We start from the raw sequence: 24,982 nt of genomic DNA, 5'->3' as shown, positions 1-24,982 counted from the left end.
TTGTGTAATGCTCTCCCCAGGGAAGTTTGTCTGGCGCCTTCATTATACACCTTTAGGCGCCAGGCAAGAACTTCATCTTTAACTAGGTCTTGGGCTGAGTGACATCCAATACCCTTTTAAAAGGTGTTGAGGGGAGGTTGCTTTTGTTTTTATTTTGATTATGTATTTTGTAGATTTATGTTTTGATTTTGTTCTGTGAACCACCCTGAGACCTCTGGGTATAGGGCGGAATATAAATTCAATAAATAAAGAGGAAGAAGAAATATGTGGTTTACAAGAAAGAATATATATATATATATATATTTGCTTTCGTAGATTTTCACGGGTACAGGAATGCAGGTTTTGGTGTCCTCGGGTGTTACAGTTATATATATAACTGTAAAAATAAGCTTTACTTGCTTTATAATCATGCATCAGTTCACAACAATAGAGGCATTAAAATCAGTGCAGGAAAAATACTGTTAAACATTTGCAGGAGACTCCTCCTCAAAAAACCCCCCAGAAATTCAAAAACAGTAGAATTTTGATTAATTGGGATATCAATGAAAGGAGAAGCTGCACAACTGTGCCGGACAAGGAATTCCTGGGCTGACTTTTGCAAACCAGGCTGGGGGGCCTAGCAAAGAGCAAATCTGTTAACACTCCTGAGCTTGCTGGTCACACGACCCAAGGGGAAGTGGGGATGAGCCCCAAAGGTATGGTGGGTACACAGTCTATGGTTTCAAGGGGAAGGTCTCTAGCGGGCTTTGGCTCACACAAGGCAGGAGTGTAGTGAGGTTTTTTCCCATCACTGAGTTGTGACCCTTTGAAAAGAGGTTCCTTAAACTCTTTAATTTGAGGCAAGGAGGCATCAGCGAAAGGCTGAGGGTCCAGAGTGGTCCCTGAGTCCTGCTGAAAGAAATAATCTGTCAGTTTAGATTTCTGGGTTCCCTGGCATTTCACATATGTATCCTCTGTGACAACACTGGGCCTCTACCACTACTGGCTATTCCTGGTCTCAGCTCGTGTGCGGCGCTACAGTTCCCTGATGGACGCAGAGTACAACTGTGAGCATTAAACCTCAGGATCCACCAGCAATTTTATCTTCTACGAGTTTGCCCAGCAGCATGGTGTGGCAATGCAATAATTAGGGAGAGCCCTAATTATAGTCTCTCTCACATGAGAGCCCATACTGTACCTTGCTTCTTCCACAGATGCAATAAGTATTTCTCAGGAGACTATCAGAAAGGGACAACACTAAAAAATTAGGGGTGGTCAACGAGGGACACTGTTGAATTGATACGTTAAGAGAGGTTGACACCAGCACCACCAGCCCCACATTAGGCCTTTTAAGAGCTGGTTGAGTGTAACTTGTAAAACCCTGTAATTCAACCATAGTGCCCTCTTTTGCCCAGGTTTCTTGAAGAAAGATGATATAATGTGTTTGTAGATAGGAACAGAAATCACTGTCTTAGATCTTGTTCGTCCACCCTGTTACATTCCATGAGAGAAGTTTAATTGTTTTACAGTGATTTACTCTTAGTCAGTTGTTGGCCAATGTACTCTCGGAGTTTACCAGCTTTTGAGGCAACAGAGTATTGCTAATGCTAGTGGAATAATCCAAATGATCGATTATTTCAGTCGTCGTACATAAAGTACTCACATTTGTAATCACCACAAGAAAGATTATACTTTGTTTAAAGGAAAGTTCAGTTTGACGGGATAAGTCTTAGGCAAAGATTTTCTACCTCCACCAAGAAGCAGGCCCGAGCGCCTTAATTAGAACATAGTGACTAAGTTCGCAGTCCCAGGCCTCTGATTATATTATGAAGTGGCATGTTGGACCTGGATCAAAGACTGGATAACTTTAAAAAATACTGAAGTGCTGGATCTAGAAGGGTGGAACAATGTGTTTGGATGGCATGGGTATCTAGATCACGACAAAGTAAAAGCACATAAAGGATTTCTAGACCACATTGTGAGGAAGGCTTTATATGATGCTTGGGAGAGTAATAAACTGATAATGCTATCAAGAAATCCTTGGTGGCCTTCTCCCATTGAATCAACAGCAATTCACAGGAAAAATATGAATAATGATTGGTTAACCTATAGGGAGTTGGTAGAAGAGATAAGTAACTATCCAAAGCTAAGGAATTTTGAAGAAAACATGGGATTAAATTGGCTAGAAATTCATCAATTAAATGCCGTTTTTGAGAAAGACAAAAGAATGAAGGGTTTTGACAATAAAATAACAAATTTGGAGGAAGACATTCTATATAATAACCAAAAGACTCTTTCCAAAGTTTATAAGCTGTTGATAAACTGGAAGTTGAGGAATGAGGAAATTAAAGAAGTTATGAGAAAATGGGAGCAAGACCTAGGTTATATGATTGAACTGGACAAATGGAAAGAGCTCTGGACAAAACACTTAAAATTTACGGCCTGCTACTTAATAAGGGGAAATTTCATGAAAATGAAATACAGGTGGTATCTAACCCCAGTTAAGTTGACTAAAATAAATAAATAAATCAACAATAATTGTTGGAGGGGTAAAAACCAAATGGGAACTTTTTATCACATGTGTTGGTCGTGCCCAGAGATAAAAAAATTCTGGGACATGACTTACGATGAAATAAAAAAGTTACTGAAAATCACATTCTGCAAAAAACTGGAAGCATTACTTTTGGGAATCATGACAATATCCCTAAAGATAAAATAAGATTATTCCTTTATGTGACATCAGCGGCAAGGGTCTTGGTGGCTAAATATTGGAAAGAAAATCATATACCCACCAAAGAAGAATGGTTATGCAAGCTGACCGAGTACTTGGAACTCGTGAAGCTAACAGATATATTAAGACACAAATCTAATACAATAGTTAAGAAAGAATGGGATCATTTAAACAACTACCTGATGAATCAAGGTTCAGCACCTAATATCTAGTTGTGCCTAGAATAACACTGCAAAAGCAATAGTGTCCTGATACCAAGATGAGGAACCAATTGAAATACAGGCAAGTATCTTTACTAAAAGGGATGCAGGTGGCGCTATGGGTTAAGCCACAGAGCCTAGGACTTGCTGATCAGAGGGTCGACAGTTTGAATCCCCACAACAGGGTGAGCTCCCGTTGCTTGGTCCCAGCTCCTGCCAACCTAGCAGTTCAAAAGCACGTCAAAGTGCAAGTAGATAAATAGGTACCGCTCCGGCGGGAAGGTAAACGACGTTTCTGTGCGCTGCTCTGGTTCGCCAGAAGCGGCTTAGTCATGCTGGCCATATGAGCCGGAAGCTGTATGCCGGCTCCCTCGGCCAATAAAGCGAGATGAGCCCCGCAACCCCAGAGTCGGCCACGACTGGACCTAATGGTCAGGGGTCCCTTTACCTTTACCTTTATCTTTACTAAGAATAATGAACTGTTGTGGTATTGGCGGAAGTCTTTATTTGTTGTTTTGTAGGTAGCTTTGTATGTAGTTCTCTGTGTTTTAATTTAAGAATCTGTAAAATATTAGTATAACAATGAATGATTTACTGTTATCCTAGTTATATATAAAGGTAAAGCTAAAGGGACCCCTGACAGTTAAGTCCAGTCGCGAATGACTCTGGGGTTGCGGTGCTCATCTCGCTTTACAGGCTGAGGGAGCCGCCGTTTGTCTGCTCCGCAGACAGTTTTTCCGGGTCATGTGGCCAGCATGACTAAGCCGCTTACGGTGCAATGGAACACAGACACCAGAGCAGCGCATGGAAATGCCGTTTACCTTCCTGCCGGAGCGGTACCTATTTATCTACTTGCAATTTGACGTGCTTTCGAATTGCTAGGTTGGCAGGAGCTGGGACAGAGCAACGGGAGCTCACCTCGTCGCGGGGATTCAGACCGCCGACCTTCTGATCAGGAAGCCCAAGGCTCAGTGGTTTAGACAACAGTGCCACCCACGTCCCACAGTTTTATATATACACACACACACATTCTTTTTTCGTTTTTTCTCTCCTTTTCTTCTCTTTCATACTTCTTTCTTTTTTCTTCTTCTATATTATAATTTTACTTTTCCTTATTAATTTTTGATTCTTTTTTATTTACTTAATCTGTTTGAATTGTTTATGTATGCAACATAATTCAATTATAAAAAGAAGAAGAAAATAGTGACTAATTTGGCAGTTCCTTCACATTTATTCGTCTCTAAGCCATGGTTGACTGAGGCTGAGATGGCAGCTTGCCCAAAGTCGCATGACTCACATTTGAACATCGATCTCTAGGCCTACCCTGTGGTGGATGATGATTTCCTTCAGCCATGAGGCCAAACCAGAACTGTTCTCCGTCTATATTGCTATCAGAATAATGCAGGCAATATCACTATCAAAATAATGCAGACAGCGCATGTGATGGCCTGGGAATCAGATTCAGAGGCTGAACCTGAGGAATCCCAGCCTGCACAGGAGTACCCGCCTCCAGGACTAGCTGAGCCGGGGCTGGGGTTTGAACCCGAAGGGCCCTCACCTGTGCCGGATCCTCAGGAGCAGACACCAGCTGAATCTGCTCTGGCTCCGGAGGTGATCGAGGACCCATTGCCTGCAGGTACTCCACTCTCAGCCCCGTCAGGGGAAGGTGAGGTTGCCTCTGGGTCCAGTAACCCTCCAGCCTCTCCTGAGCTTCAGAGGCTCAGGGCAGAGAGGTGGAGGGAACTAAGTTCTCTCAGGAGGAGTGCTCGCCTTAAGGCCAGGAGAGGCGAGTCACCTGTGGGCCGGGACCGCCCTATGCCTCGGGGCAGATAAAAGCCAGCCAGCCCAGTCCCAGGTTGTGGGAGCAACATTGCTGGTAACCTGTTCCTGCCCGCACCCTGTCCTGCTCTTCTGCCAGAGTTCCTGACCACACCCAGCTCCCTGCCTCGGACCCCACTTCAGCCTTGACGGACAGCCTCCATACCACACCCTCAATCTCGGACTGGACTCGGACCACGATGCACGGTAACCCCCCGGGACCAGCACAGAGGGTTTTGGAAGGCATGCACAGCTATGTAGCCTGTCCTGTGTCTCTTTAAGGTAGGTTGCTGCTGTCAAGTGTGGGGAAGTGTGTTAGCCAATGGCAAAATGTTTTGGGCAAGCCCTGGGCCTGTTTTACTTTCCAGTGTTGTCCTAGACTCAGGACAAAAGCCTAAACCAGCTACAGCCATAGAACACTTCGGAAGACAAAGTTGTGTATATAAAATAGATGTCAAACTTTGGAAATTGAGTAGCATCCCAGGAATAGTTCGTAGCCATTGTCCCGAGTATCTGTAGATGTTTTATGCAGAGCCAGGCTATTGGCCTGTCTGCCTCAGAATTGTCTTTTTTGACTGGCAGAGGCTCTCCAATGTCTCAAACATGTGGCAACCTTTGAACTGGAGATAACTTATGACATTCAGCACAGAGGTATATGCTTTCCCACTGAACGATGGACCCCATTTTTGCAGTGTGAAAATCTGGCTCCCCAACTAGTATTACAAATGCAGTCAGTCACCAAAAACAAGTTCCCTCATTAGAACTTCCTGACAGTAAGAGCTGTTTGACAGTGGAATTTGCTGCCAAGGAGTGTGGTGGAGTCTCCTTCTTTGGAGGTCTTTAAGCAGAGGCTTGACAACCATATGTCAGGAGTGCTCTGATGGTGGTTCCTGCTTGGCAGGGGGTTGGACTCGATGGCCCTTGTGGTCTCTTCCAACTCTATGATTCTATGATTCTATGATCAATGAGTTATTTCACTTGTTGCCAGGGAATTGTGCACTCGGACAGAGGAAGCTGTCTTGTATGGAATCAGAACATTGGTCCATCTCATGGAAACGCATCGGCATTGCAGTGCAATTTTCTCCTGAAATGTATGTAAACATTCTAAAGCAATTCCCCCTAATATAATGAATTTGTGCATGTCGCCTTCACTATCATATGCATTTTTATGCACAGCTTATCCCACCATGTGGATTTTTCTACATGTTGACTGGAGAACTGCATTACAAAATTCAGAGCACTGTGAGCTTTGGAAAAGATGCCTGTGTTTTTGTTGTTTCAATGTTTTAGACTAGGTGCAGACTAGGTTGGTTCACCTAGTGATAACCCACTTAGATTTCTCTCCATTCCTACACATGCACGCACGCACGCATGCACACCCACACCCACACACCCATTTAAAATGAATAAATAACCACAACAAGCTGCTCTTGCAAACTGAGGAGGGGGCAGGTGGACCTTTGATGTAACAAGTTCTTCTTTTTCTTATTCATTTTTGGTGATCACTTGTAGCTGAGTAAGATTGTCTTCCATAAACACGGCTTTAACAGTGTGTCCACTGGTTATTGTGGAGGCCAATTCTGGATCCACACGTCTTTCCACAGTAGGGACATAGGTTTCCGGGCAGGAGTTGATCATGGTGAGGGTTTGCCAAACGTGCCTTCCTCTTAACATGTTTCTCCTTTTATTCCGGAGTTTGAGCATCTTCAAAACCCGTGACACCTTTGGTAAAGGCTGTTCTTCAATTGGAGTGCTCGCAGGCCAGTGTTTCCCAATTGTCAGGGTTTATACTACATTTTTAAAGATTTGCCTTGAGAGAGTCTTTAAACCTCTTTTACTGACCACCAGCATTACGCTTTCCATTTTTAAGTTTGGAATAGAGTAGTTGCTTTCGAAGATGATAATCAGGCATCCGAACAACATGACCAGTCCAACGAAGTTGATGTTGAAGAATCGTTCTTCAACACTGGTGATCTTTGCTTCTTCCAGTACACTGGCATTAGTTCACCTGTCTTCCCAAGTGATGTGTAAAAATTTTGGAGACACCATTGATGGAATCTTTTGAGGAGTTGGAGATGGCATTTGTAAGTGGTCCGTGTTTCACAAGCATACATTAAGCTTGCTAGTACAATAGCTTTGTAAACAAGCATTTTGGTTTCCCTGTGAATGGAACGAGTACCAGCCAACTGGCACTTGGCACAGCCTGGCTAATGCCTCAAACTGGCAGAACTGGTTTTCCATGCACCAGATTCTGGAGAGAACATTTAATGAATCAAAACAAAATGTGGCGAATGAACCTCTGCAACGAACATCTGGATGCACCCAAGGCCTCCGAGTGAAGTTCTGATTGCAAAGATTATTTTTCTCTGGCTGGCAGATTTCCCTTTTTTTTATTGCAAAATATGCTGTTATTTGTGGGGGGAAACCACCCCCCTGCACAACTGCATAGGAAGTTTTACAACTAGAATCACATAAGCTTATCTTAATGGATGTTTATAGTGGCATGGCAGTGCAGATAGCATGCCAAAGCCATTAGCCTGAAAAGCATATATATACATGAACTTCCTTATCTTCTGCTGAACGACGGTCAGGTTAAACGTAAAGTAAATCCATATGCATTTCCAGCGCAGACATGCTGGCTTCAGACTCGTCATGTTACTCTAGCACTGCTATAACTTTCCTGGATTATTGCAGATGAACCCAAGAGCAAGAGTATTGGTTTTCAAAGAGCCCCATTTTACAAGTTACTCGCAGCTTTCCATCTGGAAGATGTTCATTGCTCTCCACACCCAGTAACATCCCCCTTGAAGTTCTGCTGTAGTGAGCCGAGGATTCTAGAATTTAATTGCATCGTCCAAAGCAATGTTATCCTCGCATCTGAGAGCTGCGAGGCTGTTTTGGTGTGTGTCTCAAATGAAATTGAAGGCACACTTCACTCTTGCATCTAAAAGGGTGTGTTTTGGATCACTCTCGGATGAACTCCGCCCTATGATTCTGAATGAGTCACTCACTCAGAAATAGTATGGGTGAGCTGTCACCAGATATCTTGACAATTTTTTTCTTTGTTAAATAAAAGAAGACTTGAGGTCGAATATATGGGGAATAATTGTGTGTGGTGGACTTGTAAAAAAGTATTGGGAAATAATCCATAATGAACTGGAAAAAAATGTTTAAAAGTACTTTCCTCCCAAAAAACACAGAGTCCTTTCTGTTGGGGATAATTCAGACTGAAATTCCCAGGTGTCAAAAAAGGTTATTTATGTATGCTACTACTGCGGCCTGTGTTTTGTTAGCCCCAAAATGGAAAACGAGCGAGGTCCCAACCAAAGAAGAATGGCAACTTAAGTTGACAGGATATGCGCAACTTGCAGACTTAACATATAGAATAAGAGAACAAGAAGAACATACGTTTAGAGAAGACTGGAAGACGTTTATTGACTATATGGGAGATAAACTGTGCACAGCTGAAAACACTGGCAGCATTAAGATAAATTCAACCGTGTAAATAAGTTTTGATGGATGCAATCATGGAATACTGAATGGCTTAGTTTCTGTAAAATATGCAGGGAGTTATGGTATGTAAAATGAACCATGGAAAGAGAAGAAGGGAAGTCATTGATATCTTAAGGATGTTAAATGAGTATTTTAAATTGTAAAACAGATTGCAGGGGTATGTGGTGGGGTGTGTGCTATCTAACTGGGAACATAGCAGGAAGCAAAGGGTTAAAGCCATCCCACCCCCATGCCATGCTCCTGATCAGAATTGGGAGCTCCAATTCTGGAAAATATTTTGGTAAGTTGGCTCTCAAGGCCCAACTACCAAGTCAACATTCCATGCTGTGTGTGCCTTAGGAATGCATTCTGCACCGAAACCGAATCGGAGCAGGCTTTCACAATATTCTCAACTTAAAACTACAGGCAGAAGAACATTTCTGGGGTAACAAGTTCACCTTGGAATACAAGCAGACACGTTAAGTGGGCTAAGTTCATTTCTGTGCCATTTATATTCAAATTCTGATGAAATCCCTATTTTAATTTCTTTATAAGTTAAATTTCTGTACTGCCCCCTGTCCCCAAAGGAGCCCAGGACAGCAAACATCAGAAAGTTAAAACATTACAGTTTGGGGGGGCCGGGGAATGGCACATATTTAAAACATTTAAAAACCAACCAGAAATGTTTCAAAATAATTTAAAGACCATCTAAGCACATTTCAAACATCTAAGAACATTTAAAAGCAGACCACAGGTCTGGTGGTTTTATGGTATCTGGGGGTGGGCAATGGGTTATCCCCCTCCTTATCTTGGGTTGCTGTTGAATATAATAAATCCTGGAAGTGCGAAAGAAATGGTTTTATTGTGAAAGACAGCAAAACTGTGCGAGGAGATAGCATTCAAATGCAGCTGTTAATACATCTTAGCAGCGTTGGCCCACAGAGCACATGCTCAGCACGGGAATTTCAAAGAGCTCAACATCGCTGCGGGGGCTTTGAAGTAGTAATTATCATCCACACGCATAAAGATGGGAGATGCTCACAGCTCCACCAGCGAGCAAGGAATGAGTTACTTGGGCTGGCACACACATCAAAGGTCCCAGCTCGTCATTTGCTTAAAGAGATTAGAAGCAAAAAATACGAGGGTAATATTGAGGACGGGCAAGTGAAGTATGTTTCTCTCTGTACAGAAGGGGCGAACAATTGAATATCTACTCTGTCTGCAAGTGATTATTGCAAATCTTTCTGGAAAAACCTTGAGCAAAATTGCACTTGCCTTTTGGTGTCGGGGAAATCAAATCAGAACGGAAGCCTGGTTGTAGAGCGGTGTTCTTTTTAATCTCAGAAGAGGGTACTTGGTTAGGATCCAAATGAAATGGAGAGCTTTTCTCATGATGAATTGAAATCTCTGAAGCATTATCTTGCTGGACCATATATTGCACGTCTGTACCTTGAAGCCTGAACCATTTGCACCTTTACTCAGGAAAATAAAAATCCCACTCAGTTCAATGACTTACCGTATTTTTTGCCCCTATAGGCCGTATTTTTCCCCCTCCAAAAATGAAGGGGAAATGTGTGTGCGTCCTATGGGGCGAATGCAGGCTTTGGCTGAAGCCTGGAGAGCAAGAGGTGTCGGTGTGCACCGACACCTCTCGCTCTCCAGGCTCCAGGAAGCTATTCACAAGCCTTGCGCGCCCGGGGGGAGTTCCCCCAGGCGCGCAAGGCTTGCGGACGGCAGCCTGCAGCGCGGAGCACGGGGCGCCCTTCGGAGGACGCCCCGTGCTTCGTGCAGGTGTCGGCAAGCCTTGCGCACTGGGGGGAACTCCCCCCAGGAACGCAAGGCTTGCGGGCGGCAACCTGCAGCGCGGAGCATGGGGCGCCCTCCGGAGGACGCCCCGTGCTTTGTGCAGGTGTCCGCAGCCTGCCGCCCGGCACGTGATGCACCCTGAAGCAGAGCGCCCCTCGCGCTGGGCAGACATCGGCCAGCCCCACAAGCTCGGGGGACAGCGGGGAGGCGCAGCGCCGCCATCCCACTGTTCCCCGACCTCGTTTTGGGGGGGAAATAAAGGGGAAAAAATTTCCTTTATTTCCCCCCCCAAAAAGTAGGTGCGTCCTATGGGATGGAGCGTCCTATGGGACGAAAAATACAGTACCCCGAAGTCTCACGGCCCCACAGCCTTTATTCTTAAAATTGTTTAATTGATAACAAGGGGGAGACAATTATGTACAGAGTAGGAAATGTTTGGGACTGGCTACGAAATACCGAGAAATTTAAGTAACACTGAGTAAAGGAGAAATTGTAACAAAAAAATTGTTTCAGTTTATGCCCACTATTGGGACAGGAGATGTAATCAAATCTATAAAGAGCCTTGTGGTACCGTAGAATGTAACAAACGTATTGTACATAAGCTTTGGTGGACTTAAGTCTACTTCATTAGATGAATTGTCACAGGGTCAGAAAAGAATTGGATCAAATGGCAATGAAATGGAAACCGAGGTCCCTGACAATTCTGTGTGAACCTTACGATAAGCAAAGGGATGGTTGACAAAAGAAGTAATTGGATATAATGTAAGAATCCCAATTTTGCTGTGTTAACGGACACCTGTAATGGAATTTGAAACCATGGTCTCGTAACACTCCTGTCTCTGGAAAAAAGCTCCTGCTAAGATATACCAGCTAGTCTTTAAAGTGACACAAAACTCTTCGTTGTTTTCAGATGCAACAGATTAGCATGGCTAATCTGAACATAAACCCTTTGAGGAGCATGATATTCTGGCTTTGTCATTAGGCAGCATCCTACATAATCTAATACCTCATATTAGTTTTGTGCAACACCTTTTGTAACTTGTGGCTCCCCTAACCAATCCATGTGTTAAACGAACAGTGACATCAAACCTCAGATTATTCCGTTAAGAGCAACACTGCAATTGCCCCTGGTTCATGTTAAGTATAGTAATTTAATTCACCAAAATTGTAATTGCTTGTATGAGTTACTATGTGTTTAAATTTGATTGGGTGGTAACTGAATTCTAGAGAGTTCTCTAGTGGATCTCATGTGATTGGCTAGCATTGGTCACATGGGAGGCATCTAGTGACGGAGAGACTCCATTTCATTTGAAGCATGATGGCTGTATTTTAGAATCCACTGTGAACACTGCTAAGTTGAATGGAGTGTTGGAGTGTTTCTTCTCTGCTTGAAAGCAGAGAGCAAAGCTTCAGGAGAAGGTAAAAGTGGAAATCTCTCATAGCAGCTGCAAGGCATGGGCTAATTGAGATACAGAAGGGTGAGTGCTGAGAAATCCTGCGTCGTTGAGAAGTAACATTGGTGTTAATGGGAATGATGTTCGTAGTCCTAATAATTGTTCTGGATGGAGTGAGAATCCAAATCTTGCAAGCAAACTACAAAGTACTTGATGGACCAACAAAACTTTGGTGGAGCACAGAGGTGGTTGCAACAAAGAGCAGATGGAGAAACAAAAAAGACACACAAATAATATTCTTATTCTGTTAAGTGGAGGGATGTGGTTTGTTTCTTTTCTCCTTCTGATGTTGCCTCCAGAAGGAACTGTTTAGCTGTGCTGCAGATGCCTCAAGGATTGATAAGGGGTGGTCCAAGAATGGTTAATAAGGATCTAAAAATAGCTATGATTCAAAAGTATTAAGTGATGACCGGAATGTCCAGCATAACAATAACTTTGCCGTCGCAAGCAGATGCCAGTTGGGGATGGGGAACATGGAATGAAAATGCACTTTTGTTGTTCACATCTGAAAGCTGAAAGAGTCCAAGTGAAAACAGATGTTGCCTGGAAAACTCTGTCAGAATTATCAAGTAACAGCCAGTTGCCTGAACAAGTAATTCCTAGCTAAGGATGGTCGGATCATGTTAAATGAAAAGAGGTTTTTCCCCGCTGGAAAGAAGCCCATTTTGAAAATCATTAAAAGTTGTCAGTTTTGAAGAAGAATTTTTTTTTGGCCAAGTATTTATATTACCATATAAGTATTTGCACAGAAGAGGGGCTACAAAGATGTCTGAAAGGTTTACTATGCTAGCCAGTGTGTGCTTAGGGTGGGAAACAAGATCTGACAATTGGGCTGGTTCTTTAATTCTCATTGTGCCCTCAATCTTTCCCAACATCAGGGTCTTTTCCAGGGAGTCTTCTCTTCTCATGACATGGCCAAAGTATTGGAGCCTCAGCTTCAGGATCTGTCCTTCCAGTGAGCACTCAGGGCTGATTTCCTCCAGAATGGATAGGTGTGATCTTCTTGCAGTCCATGGGACTCTCAAGAGTCTCCTCCAGCACCATAATTCAAAAGCATCAATTCTTCGGTGATCCCCCTTCAGTTTAAGCTGGAATTTTGCTATAAGAAGCTGATGATTTGAGCCACAGTCAGCTCCAGGTCTTGTTTTTGCTGACTGTATAGAGCGTCTCCATCTTTGGCTGCAGAGAATATAATCAATCTGATTTTGATGCTGCCCCTTTGGTGATGTCCATGTGTAGAGTGGTCTCTTGTGTTGGAAAAGAGTGTTTGTGATGACCAGCTTGTTCTCTTGACAGAACTCTATTAGCCTTTGCCCTGCTTCATTGTGAACTCCAAGGCCAAACTTGCCAGTAGTTCCTTTTATCTCTTGACTCCCTACTTTAGCATTCCAATCCCCTATAATGAGAAGAACATCCTTCTTTGGTGTCATTTTGGTGTCATTGGAGAGCCAGTGTGGTGTAGTGGTTAAGAGCGGTAATCTCGTAATCTGGGGAACCGGGTTCGCGTCTCCGCTCCTCCACATGCAGCTGCTGGGTGACCTTGAGCCACTCACACTTCTTTGAAGTCTCTCAGCTCCACTCACCTCACAGAGTGTTTGTTGTGGGGGAGGAAGGGAAAGGAGAATGTTAGCCGCTTTGAGACTCCTTAAAGGGAGTGAAAGGTGGGATATCAAATCCAAACTCTTCTTCTTCTTCATTTCTAGAAGGTGTTGTACGTCTTCATAGAATTGGTCAATTTCAATTTCTTCAGCACTGGTAGTTGGTGCATAAACTTGGATTACTGTGATGTTATAAGGCCTGCCTTAGATTCGTATCAAGATCATTCTATCATTTTTGAGATTGCATCCCAGTACAGCTTTCGCCACTCTTTTGTTGACTATGAGGGCCACTCCATTTCTTTTACGGGATTCTTGCCCACAGTAGTACATTTCATTAATTTTACAATCATTTTAACATTTCAAAACTTGAATTCCTTCCCTCTCTTTTTGCGGTTCCTTAAATTTAGTTTTAATATCTTCTGCATATCCAAATTAACTTAATCTGCTCGTTTATTCTTTTGCTTTAAATATATACTCTTATGAAACTGCATAAAAGTCTTATGAATCCTGCCAATGTTCTTATCTGTTTACTATTCATCCGTAAATATTCCATAAACCATTTCCATTTTTTTATAAAAAGTTTGTTGTCTTGATTTCTTATTTTTCCAGTAAGCTTCGCCATTTCTGCATATACCATAAGTTTTTATATCCATTCTTCCTTTGCTGGGAATTCTACTCCTTTCCATTTTTGGGCACGTAACATTCTTGCCACTGTAGTAGGGTACATGAATAAGTTTCTATATAGTTTTGTTATAGTTTCTGTCCCTATAATTCCCCAAAGAAGAGCTGTGTGTGTGTGTTTTTACAAACGTTATTTTAAACATTCTTTTCAATTCATATCATTTCCCAGTAAGCTTTAAGCTTACTACAAGACCACAACATATGATAAAACAACCTCCTTTCTTTTTACATTTCCAACACTTATTTGATTTAGATTTATACATTTTTGCCAATTTACTCAGTGTTAGATACCATCAATATATCATTTTCATATAAATTTCTCTTAGACCATAAGATGCTGTAAATTTTATATCCATATTCCACAATCGTCCCCATGCTGCCATGTCTATATTATGACCAATATCTATTACCAAGGGATCTCTTCCAGCCAACCTTCAGCCACCCTGCCCAACATGGATTCCAAACTTCCTTCTTTTTCTTCCCAGCAACCCTTGTGCAAAACTCTTTTGCTGTCACCTCACACCCAGCCACCCGGACAACTGTCCAAATCCCCAGGCTCTGTTCACACCTCAGGGCAAGGGGGAAGTACAGTTCTCTTGCATTGCCAATGGCTTTCAATGATCCTCTCTTGTTTCTTAATGGCCCTAGCTTGGCCAGAGAGTTTTGCATAGGCTAGCCCAAGAATTCCTCTGCAGCTTGCATTTCTCCCTTCGCATCCCATATAATCAAAATCCTACCATTTATTAATTTCTAGGGTTTAGTGGGAGGGGTCCCCCCCCTCAGAAAAAATCTGTAACAACAATGAAGTCACCGCAGCTAAACATAATGCAAGAGGAAGGCTCGTTTTATAAAAATGCACACGTTATATACTCAATTTAAACCACAATGGTTCTTGAGAACTTCTTTAACATCATAATGGATCTTGAACGAGAGAAAACCTTTCCAGCTTGGGGTTTTAAATTGGATTCCCGATTACAGGCTGAGGTCAAGCAAAACTGGTAGAAAACAAGAGGACAGGCTTCTGGAAGCAGCCCTTTTTATTAAATAGTCGTCATATCCAGATATTGAGTCCTGAACCTGAGGTCACATGTAGGTCTCCACAGGTTTGGAATAGGGCATGCAAGAACAATTGGTGGGAAATGAACATTGTTCAGTGCTGTTCAGTGTCTGGAGGCAGTTAGAGGATGGATGGCAGCTAACAGATTGAGGTGGAATCCTGACAAGACAGAAGTACTCTTTTGGGGGACAAGGGATGGGCAGGTGTGGAAGACTACCTGGTCCTGAATGGGGTAACTGTGCCCCTGAGTCATTTTGGACTCACAGCTGTCCATGGAGGCGCAGGTCAATTCTGTGTCCAGGGCAGGTGTCTACCAGCTCCATCTGATACGCAGGCGGAGAGCCTACTTGCCCTCAGGCTGTCTCGCCAGAGTGGTGCATGCTCTGGTTATCTCCCGCTTGGACTACTGCAATGCGCTCTACGTGGGGCTACCTTTGAAGGTGACCCGGAAACTACAACCAATCCAGAATGCGGCAGCTAGACTGGTGACTGGGAGTGGCCGCCAAGACCACATAACACCGGTCCTGAAAGACCTACATTGGCTCCCAGTATGTTTATGAGCACAATTCAAAGTGTTGGTGCTGACCTATAAATCCTTAAATGGCCTCGGCCCAGTATACCTGAAGAAGCGTCTCCACCCCCATTGTTCATACCGGTCCAGCTCTGAGGGCCTTCTGGTGGTTCCCTCACTGCGAGATGTGAAGGCAGAGGGCCTTCTTGGTAGTGGCGCCTGCCCTGTGGAACACCCTCCTGTCAGATGTCAAGGAGATAAAGAACTATGGAACTTTCAGAAGACATCTGAAGGCAACCCTGTATAGGGAAGTTTTTAATGTTTGATGTCTTATCATGTTTTAAATATTCTATTGGGAACCGCCCAGAGTGGCTGGGGAAGCCCAGCCAGATGGGGTACAAATAAACTATTGTTATTATTATTATTATTATTATTATACACAGCATGTATTTGAGGGCTGATTTTCTTCTGTTGCTCCAGCTTCCCAATGACCTGTCTTGTTGCTTGTTTCTCATGTCTTCTTCTCTACTGCTGAATTTAAGATTCTAAGCTCCTTGGGAGCAGGGCTCTGGGTTTGTTTGTTTGTTTGTTTGTTTTGCTGATAAGGTGGCCTGCATATTGACGGTGCTATACAAATGGTAGTGTCTAATCTATCGGTCAGCTCATCCAAAATCTGGGAACAGTGTCAATTGCAGATAGGTCATAGACTGCAAGGAAAGCCGGAGAGATTTCAGTGCGGAAGAACGTGATGATAACAGCCAGTCATCAGAAGTCAAAGGCTGCCCCCCTCCTCAGTAGATCGTGGGGGGGGGGCACTAGGGCTAATAAGGTGGGATGTATCTGAAACCGTGATAAGAGGCACTTTTATTAGTGCTGCGCCCAGTGCTATCTTCGCAAAGCCAGGAGGCAGAATGCCAAAAGCTGTCTCCTTTCATCATAACACATGCAACTGATGCAAAAGAACTGAGGCCTTCAGACTGGAGCCTTATATCACAGGGATCATTCCCATTTTTCTCAGCGCATGTTTGGAAAGTTGGCTTCTCGACATCCCTGCTACTTCAGCAATTGCTCCTCTGTTGCCTGCCATCCCCGCTGGTGAGCAGAACTTGGCAGGGCTGTGTGTTTCTGGCCTTTTCCTCCCCTTCCACTACCCTTTCCCAGTCTGCGTGGGCACACAGGTAATTTTGAACCTGTGTGCAAACAACAGTAAGAATTGCCAGTGCTCCCCCCCCAGCTGAAGCGCAGTTCCGGCACCTCTTAGATGGGTGCCACTCCCCACAGTCCGCTTCTTGGCTTTATGTACTTCTGAGAAGCCCCAAAGGAACATTGGAAGTCAAAACCAAAGCTGGGCAGCGTGTGTGAGTCTACACTTATTATTATTATTATTAAAGATTTTCTTGTTTTACAGAAGTATGTGTAATGTGTATTTTTTCCATGTAACATTTTTACAAATCAGTTTCATTTGTTGAGACTTTAGGGGGAGGGGAGATGGGTGGGGGGGTCAGGTGGCAATCTTTCTATTTTGCTTAATGTATGTAGGGTTTGGTGTCAGCGTTTCTTGTGCTGTTCATTTGTGTTTCTTTGGTGGTGAGAGAGGTTGGGGTTGGCCTAGGGTGTGGTTGTTTGTTTGTGGTTGGCTGTGGTGATCTGGCTGTGGTGTGGTTGTTTGTTTGTGGTTGGCTGTGGAGATGAGCACCGCAACCCCAGAGTCACTCACGACTGGACCTAACGGTCAGGGGTCCCTTTACCTTTAGTAAAGCCCAAGAAGCATCTTCCCTAAGAGCAAGTTGTTTTTGATGGTGCTGGGTAGGCAGCAATATCCATTTCCATCTTTTTAAATATGTTTTTAATAAAGGTAGCCACTGCCTTTCTTGCTTGCCTTACATTCATTTCATCCTTGGGAGCGCAAGTGTTTTTTTAGAATTTTAGCAGAGGGGAGATTTGTCCTTACCATTTTCCCTCCTCCTTGCCCTCCTGTGCAGCTTTTTTGTAAAAACAAAAACAAAAAGTTCCCATTGATACCAACAGGAACAACTATTCCTTTTAGTTTAATAAGCCTTGTAGCCATATAGGTGGTCATTGTGGACAGGGTGGAAGGGAGGTCGTAGCTGGGCAGGAAATAGTTAAGCCTCTTGCCTTTGTGTGCTGTGATCCTGAAAACCACTGGGCACTTTCTGAAATCAATTTTAAGGAAAACAGGAAGCGCATCTGACTCTTAATAGCCTGATTCCGATGGTGCATCATGAGAGAAGGAGCCACGTGTAAGCCAGGCGATTGCTGCTGAGAGGGATGCAGGCTTTCCCAGAGACAGGGGACTCAGCCACACTCAGCCAGCATCTAGACAGCATCTTAAAAAGCAGAGACATCACCTTGCCAACAAAGGTCCGTATAGTTAAAGCTATGGTTTTCCCAGTAGTGATGTATGGAAGTGAGAGCTGGACCATAAAGAAGGCTGATCACCGAAGAATTGATGCTTTTGAATTATGGTGCTGGAGGAGACTCTTGAGAGTCCCATGGACTGCAAGAAGATCAAACCTCTCCATTCTGAAGGACATCAGCCCTGAGTGCTCACTGGAAGGACAGATCCTGAAGCTGAGGCTCCAATACTTTGGCCACCTCATGAGAAGAGAAGACTCCCTGGAAAAGACCCTGATGTTGAAAAAGATGGAGGGCACAAGGAGAAGGGGGCAACAGAGGATGAGATGGTTGGACAGTGTTCTCGAAGCTACCAGCATGAGTTTGACCAAACTGCGGGAGGCAGTGGATGACAGAAGTGCCTGGCATGCTCTGGTCCATGGGGTCATGAAGAGTCGGACACGACTAAACAACAACAAAGATGAGACACCAGAGGGCGCTGTAGAGCAAAAAACTTTGTGCAATTTTACGTAGGGTTTTTCTTTTCGTTTGATATAACAATCTAATTTATGACTTATTTATAGCTTGTTTTTTTTTTAAATTCTCTGTGCAGATCCAGCCAGGTAAAGAAATCTGAGGCTCCTGGATCATATAGCTCTTGGCCACATTTTTTTCTTGCCTGTTGCTTGCCTTATACCTCATTTCACGACCCGTTTTCCCTCGGGGATGGGGTGGGAGGAGCAGAGCATGCTAAAGAGACAAGCAGAGGTAAGTAATGGGGGATGGAGAAAGCTGACCAGCGATTCTGCTTCTTCTCCAGCTGTCTCTGTCTGTCTTTGAGGGAAGCCTTCGGAATTCTCAGCCATCCATGTGGCTTACATGTGGCTGCTTTGCAATGTGTACAGAGAGTGGCTGGCTTAAGGCTGCCTGCTGAATTTATGACTCAGGAGATACGAACCAGGACATTTCCAGCTCGCTCTTAACTAGGAGACGGCACCGGCGTGAGCACGCTTTGTGCGATGCCTGGGAAAGTTCGAAAACCCATGAAACCGTGCGGTTTCCTTGATCTGTTTCCTCGATCTAGATGATCATTAGAAACACGCTGAGCCTTGATTCGAAGGAGACAGAGTTTGTGGCAACAAAGGGCTTCTGCAGACCTCCTTGTTAATTTGTGCATTTGTAATGGTTTCGTAGGAATGGTGCACCCAAAGTACCATGCAAAGGGTTCGTTCTGTAGCGTAGAATACTGTGATGCCCTATACATATACTGAGGCAGTTATTCAGTTATTCACTTAAACTGTTGTTTAAGTTTTAACAGTGAGAGCAGCAAGTGTGTTGTTTTTTGCTGTTGCTTTCCTCAGAGCCAGTCGGTAAATACCAGTCAGTCTCAGATACAAATTCATGTAAATATGTTTCAGTGACATATAGTAAATATTACCTACCTCACTTGTATGTTCAATCTGACAGGATAAAGTACCGCAAGTAAAAGTAATATTCTGTTTTTAAACTTTAAAACGCTTGTCTGGTTCTTCTAGGGTGGTGGGGGGGAAGAGAACTATTTAAAAGTGTCAAGCGGCTTGGGGTAACTCTGTAAAGTATAATTGCCACAGATTTGTGGTTATGATGGCATCAGGGTGGTTATTTACAGCCCTGTTTTTAATAGTGTTCAGAATGGACAGACTGTTCCATTTCTATTGGTTGCATGACCTGTAACTTCCTGCTGACATCCTGTAACTTTTTGTCCCACTTTTGTTATGCTGTTGTGCATGAGTGCCCCTCCAGAATAGGGACACGCATGCTGCTGTGGCCTAAACCACTGAGCCTCTTGGGCTTGCCGATCGGAAGGTTGGCGGTTCAAATCCCCACGATGGGGTGAGTTCTCATTGCTCTGTCCCAGCTCCTGCCAACCTAGCAGTTCGAAAGCACACCAGTGCAAGTAGATAAATAGGTACAGCTGTGGCAGGAATGTAAATGGCGTTTCTGTGCGCTCTGGCACTTGTCACAGTCTTCTGTGCGCCAGTAGCGGTTTATTCATGCTGGCCACATGACCCAGAAAACTGTCTGTGGACAAACGCTGGCTCCCTCGGCCTGAAAGCGAGATGAGCGCTACAACCCCATAGTCACCTTGGATTGGACTGGTCCTTTACCTTTACCTTACCTCCAGAATGCAGAAATGTGGAAGCGTTAGGGAAGCATTGCTAAACAACTATTAAAGTAGAATAATGTGTGGATGCTCCCATATGAATCCACCATTAATGCACTATTATTGCATCAGTAACATGTTGCAGAATACACCCGCAAATACTGGCAGTTTGTAGGGGACCCAGGATGGCTTGGTGACTTCAGTGCCCTAAACCCAGTTTCTATTAGCATTGTGTTTTGTAAATGCATTGGGCATTTATTTTTTTTACTTGACCAAACTTTTGGGATCCAAGACCTTTGGCTGACATGCTTCCCAATGATGCCTGTACATTCCTCGGCCTTAGGACATCGCAAGTGATCTTGTAAAGCATAAAGCTATTCTGCACATGAGCTCCTCTTAATACCAAGGCATGGTGCTGCTAGACGTGCCTCAAAAGCAGAGCTATCCCTGGAACACATGGAATGAAAAGCAACAACAGGAGCACATTAGCACCGGTGGACAAGGGGGCTTTGATATGCTCTGCAGTCCTTTGGGGGCAGGTGATCGTACATGGGTGGAAAATGTGGGGAAGGTGGAAGTGAAGGACCAGTAGGAATGTCCAAAGCAGCATAGCCACATAATGTAAATGCGAATAGGAAAGAGATGAGTGTAGCTGTGAGTTGTAAGGTATATGGGCTGAGCCTCTTGGGCGTGCCAATCAGAAAGTTGGTGGTTCGAATCCCCACAACGGGGTGAGCTCCCGTTGCTCTCTCCCAGCTCCTGCCAACCTAGCAGTTCAAAAGCACGCAAGTAGATAAATAGGTACCACTGTGGCAGGAAGGTAAATGGCATTTCGATGCACTCTGGTTTCCACCATGGGGCTCTGTTGTGCCAGAAGCAGTTTAGTCTTGCTGGCCACATGACCTGGAAAGTTGTTTGTGTACAAACGCCGGCTCCCTTGGCCTGACAGCAAGATGAGCGCCACAACCTTATAGTTGCCTTGGTGTGGACTTAACCGTCCAAGGGTCCTTTACCTTTACCCACGAGTTGTATCATTGGAGGTTGCTCAGGAAAGGGATTGAAGTCATATTTTTGCCTTTAAATTTTCTCCATATAGGGATAGAAGATTTGTCCGTTAAGCTCTGGGATGATTTCTCAGTGAAACACAAAATGGGACAAAAACACCCTTGTCAGTGGGTTTTCACAAACTGGGGGGGGGGGGGGGGTTGATAGTTTTCAGAGTGTTTCAGAGGATTTGTTTTCTGAATGATTTGTTCCATGACCACTTCTCATTCCACATCATTGTTTTTATAAGCCGTGTTGCGTTGGCTTCACTGTAATGACAGTTTATTGTTGTGTGGTACTGTAACCCCACCATGGGATTATATCATGAGCAGCAGGTGAGAAAATATTTGCATATAAAAGCAAACAAATAAATACCTGTTCTTTAGCAAACTCCCCTTTGATGGAGTATTTCAGGAATGCAGAAAACGTGTTGAATGCATTACCGGATGCAGAATCCTCATTTCTGAGACTCTCTGATTTCAGATTATATATCTTTCTGGTCCTTACTTTGATACTTTTGGAAGTATGTGGTTCATAACTGCTGAAACCTCCGAACCCCCAGAATTTGAGGGGTTTCGGTGCCTTTCTCCTCCAAGATTAGCAGTAGCCCAAATACTTTATGCAAAAGAGTTTTGAAAATGCACCGTATGAGATGTCATGCAAATTTGTACAGTTTGTAGAATGCATTTCTAGTTGCAGAACTCACCTTTTCTTGACATAGATCTTGATTGTACATACAAGTGTGATGCGGACACAATCCTTGGCCATGTTCGTATTTTATTTTTTTTCTGCACTCAGGAAAGTGCATTTGTGTGTCGCATGCCTTGCCTGATATATGTGGTAGATTGTCTCACAGGAACTGGAAATTCCTTATGTGCCCCAAGCCAATCCCAACCCGTTGCCAATGCTACTTAGACAGCTGTAGCTGATGTTAAAGAGTGTGTTTTTCCTCTTCCGGAAGACATGAAGGTTTGACACTGAAGGTACAGAGTGTCTGTGACAACCAAAAGGGTAGTTTATTGGGGGTGTGCCTCCCCAATCCTGGCTCCTCTGATTTCCCCACCCTTTCCCATAGTCAACTGCTTCCTCCTTTGGTAATGGCCAGGGCAATGTTGCTGTGGCTTGTTTCCTGTTTTGTTTCTGAGGAACACATAGGGGGGAACAAAGTAGGCTGGTTGTCACAGCACCATGGAGAGCTCCGGGACTGCAGACAGTGTTCCATCCCAACCCTACCTGCCAGGGATCTTGTGAATGCAAAACAGATGCTCTAGCACTAAGCTATGACTCTTCCTCAGCTCTGGGGACTTCCTTATATCCAGAAACCAAAGTTAATAGTGATTCAATATAGGCTGATGCTAGTGTTGTCCAGGTGTTAAAAGTTGCCTGTTGTGAGAGGGCGGAACTAAGGGAGAGTGATAGGCTGTCGGTCAACAAAATCACCTTCAGGTCAATAAGAAACTAATGAGTTTTCTTTCTTTTTGCCAAGTCTTGGGTTGTGTTTTCCATACAGGGTGGCACCAGTGTTTGGGCAATTGGCATTTTTTTAAAAAAACTGCAAACATTTAAATTAACTAACATTGTGCAGATGAGAATTGTTTAGATTGTCCTTCCAGGCAGTCACTTTGCAATAACCTCCCTTGCCAGAATCTAGAGATCAAATCAAAATAAGAATTTGTAAACCCGTGAGCTAAAATAAGGCTGAGCTCTCTGGAAGGGGAAAGACTTTTCTTGCTTTTTCCTCTTCTGCGTGTGTGTGTGCGTTGGGAGCAGGGTTCCCGTAAGATGAAAATTGCAATGGGAGTTTATGACCTTAAGATGAAGCAGGTCTCCTGTTTTTTGTTTAGAATCTGTGGTGTTTTAAAGGTCTGTGCTGTATTATTTATCCTCCTGGCTTTTGCACACGGGGCTTTATTTGCAGAAGGAAAGTGAGGTAATAAATCAGTCAACTGAAGAGCCAAGGAGGGAGAAAGCAGAGCCAAATAAGTTACTTAACTCACTAAACCCAGATGGAGAGGAAAGAGTGGAGCCAGGAAGGAAGGAGGGAGCAGGAAGGAGCAAGACACTCGCGGTGGCTGCCAACTTTTGATTTGGAAATGCTGGTTCTGGGGCAGGGCTAGGGCTTTCAGTAGTGGGGGTTTGCGGGTGGGTAGAACTAATAGCCAAAGTGTTCTCCGATTGCTCCTGTGGTTGGTGCTGAAAGGCCCAGTTGGCCAAGGGCCAAACAGAAGAGGGGGGGGGGTTCTCTTCCATGGTCTTTGTTTTAGTGAATAGCAGCCCCCTGAGTGAGATAGGTCACACCCTGGAAGAGGGTCAGCAGACGGTGCTGTGGTCTAAACTACTGAGCCTCTTGGGCAGGGGTCAGCGAACTTACAGCGCCTCAGGCCGGTGTCTCCAGCGCCGATCGTGCGGCGGGCCGGAGAGCAGGGGAGCGCATGTTCATACACGTGCGCACATGCTATTTTCGGTGCACTTCCGAGTCGGAGGAGAACCAGAAATAGCTTGTGCGCATGTGCACGGGCCTCCTCTGACCCCGATGTGCACTGGAAATAACACTTGCGCATGCTCAAATAACATGCATGCGCACAAGCTATTTCCAGTGCTCTTCCGCCGCGGAAGTGGGCAGCAGTGCAGCGCCAGTAAGAGCAGGTGGCGGCAGCGGGGGTCGCCGCGGGCTGGATAAACGAGTCCCTCAGGCCTTATCCGGCCCATGGGCCTTAGTTTGGGGACCCCTGCTCTTGGGCTTGCTGATCGGCAGTTCGAATCCCCGTGATGGGGTGAGCTCCCATTGCTCTGTCCCAGCTCCTGCAAACCTAGCAGTCTGAAAGCACACCAGTGCAGATATGTAAATAGGTACCACTGTGGCGGGAAGGTAAACAGCATTTCCGTGTGCTCTGACTTCCATCCTGGTGTTCCGTTGCACCAGAAGCCGTTTAGTCCTGCTGGCCACATGACCCGGAAAGCTGTCTGTGGACAAAGGCCAGCTGCCTTGGCCTGAAAGCAAGATGAGTGCAGCAACCCCGTAGTCGCCTTTGACTGGACTTAACCGTCCAGGGGTCCTTTACCTTTACCTTTTACCATCTTTTTCTTAATGTGCCATTCCTGTTTGGATGTTGATATTCTAGGCGTATGTTTCAATTCCCTCTTGTCACTGAGATTGTCACAACACCCACCCACACCCGGCCTGATCTTTACAAGATTAATCTGAAAATAGCAAGGGAGAAGAACATGGGCTCCTTGTGGAAAGGGCAGGAATGAATAGTGCCACCTCCTTGCTGCTTTTAGCTCCATGGGAGTTTTAAAAAGACAGCTGTCACTGCTGTCAATGTGGAGCCCTCCACATGTTGTTAGGTGACAACTTGTGCGCCTCCTCTGCGAGAGGTCCGGCGGGTGGCAACATGAGAGCAGACTTTTTCTGCGGTGTTCCCTCACTTGTGGAATGCTCTCCCTATGGAGTGCCTGGCACCTTCACTACATACCTTTAGGTGCCAGGCAAAAATATTCCTCCCAGGCCTTTGGCTAATTAGACTATCAATGGTCTTTTAAACAGTGTACGGAGGAGCTGTTTTTGTTGGTTACTATGGTACGTATTTTAGTGTCTCTCTTCTCGTCAACTGCCCTGCAACCCTCAGATGAAGGGCAGTGTAGAAATTTAATAAACAAAACAAAACAAAATTAACTCCCATCATCCCTGGCCATTGGCCATGTCCGCTATGGATGATGGGAGCTGTAGTCTAACAATGGCTACCCTTGCTGTAGAACAATTCTTAGAGTAAGACAATTTCAGTGCTGCCAGTAATTCAACCCCACCTTAGGTTGGGGCACCTCTCAGTTGTGGGTCCCAGCCCATCAGTGTGAAGGCCTGTGTGCTCCAGATTAAATAAATGTAATTATTTCATGCTTTTCTGTGCATGGATTCCTTTGAATGTCTCCCGCTGGCTGTGTCCAGCTTACCTCCTTACTGAAATATGAAATGCTCAACTGGCAATGCTCTTGCCAGACTTGGAAACAACGGAATAACTTTGTTCAAGCCTTTTGTTTCACCGAATAATGCTATTGATTTATGATCACTTTGCTCTCCTGTTTTGACTCTGCCGCAACCTAGCCTTGCCTTCT

Source organism: Podarcis tiliguerta, assembly GCF_965153285.1.
Source record: "Podarcis tiliguerta genome assembly, chromosome: 5".
In the NCBI taxonomy this organism is placed as follows: Eukaryota; Metazoa; Chordata; class Lepidosauria; order Squamata; family Lacertidae; genus Podarcis; species Podarcis tiliguerta.
The sequence above is the reverse complement of the archived record's forward strand: the minus strand, read 5'-3'. Positions refer to the sequence as shown.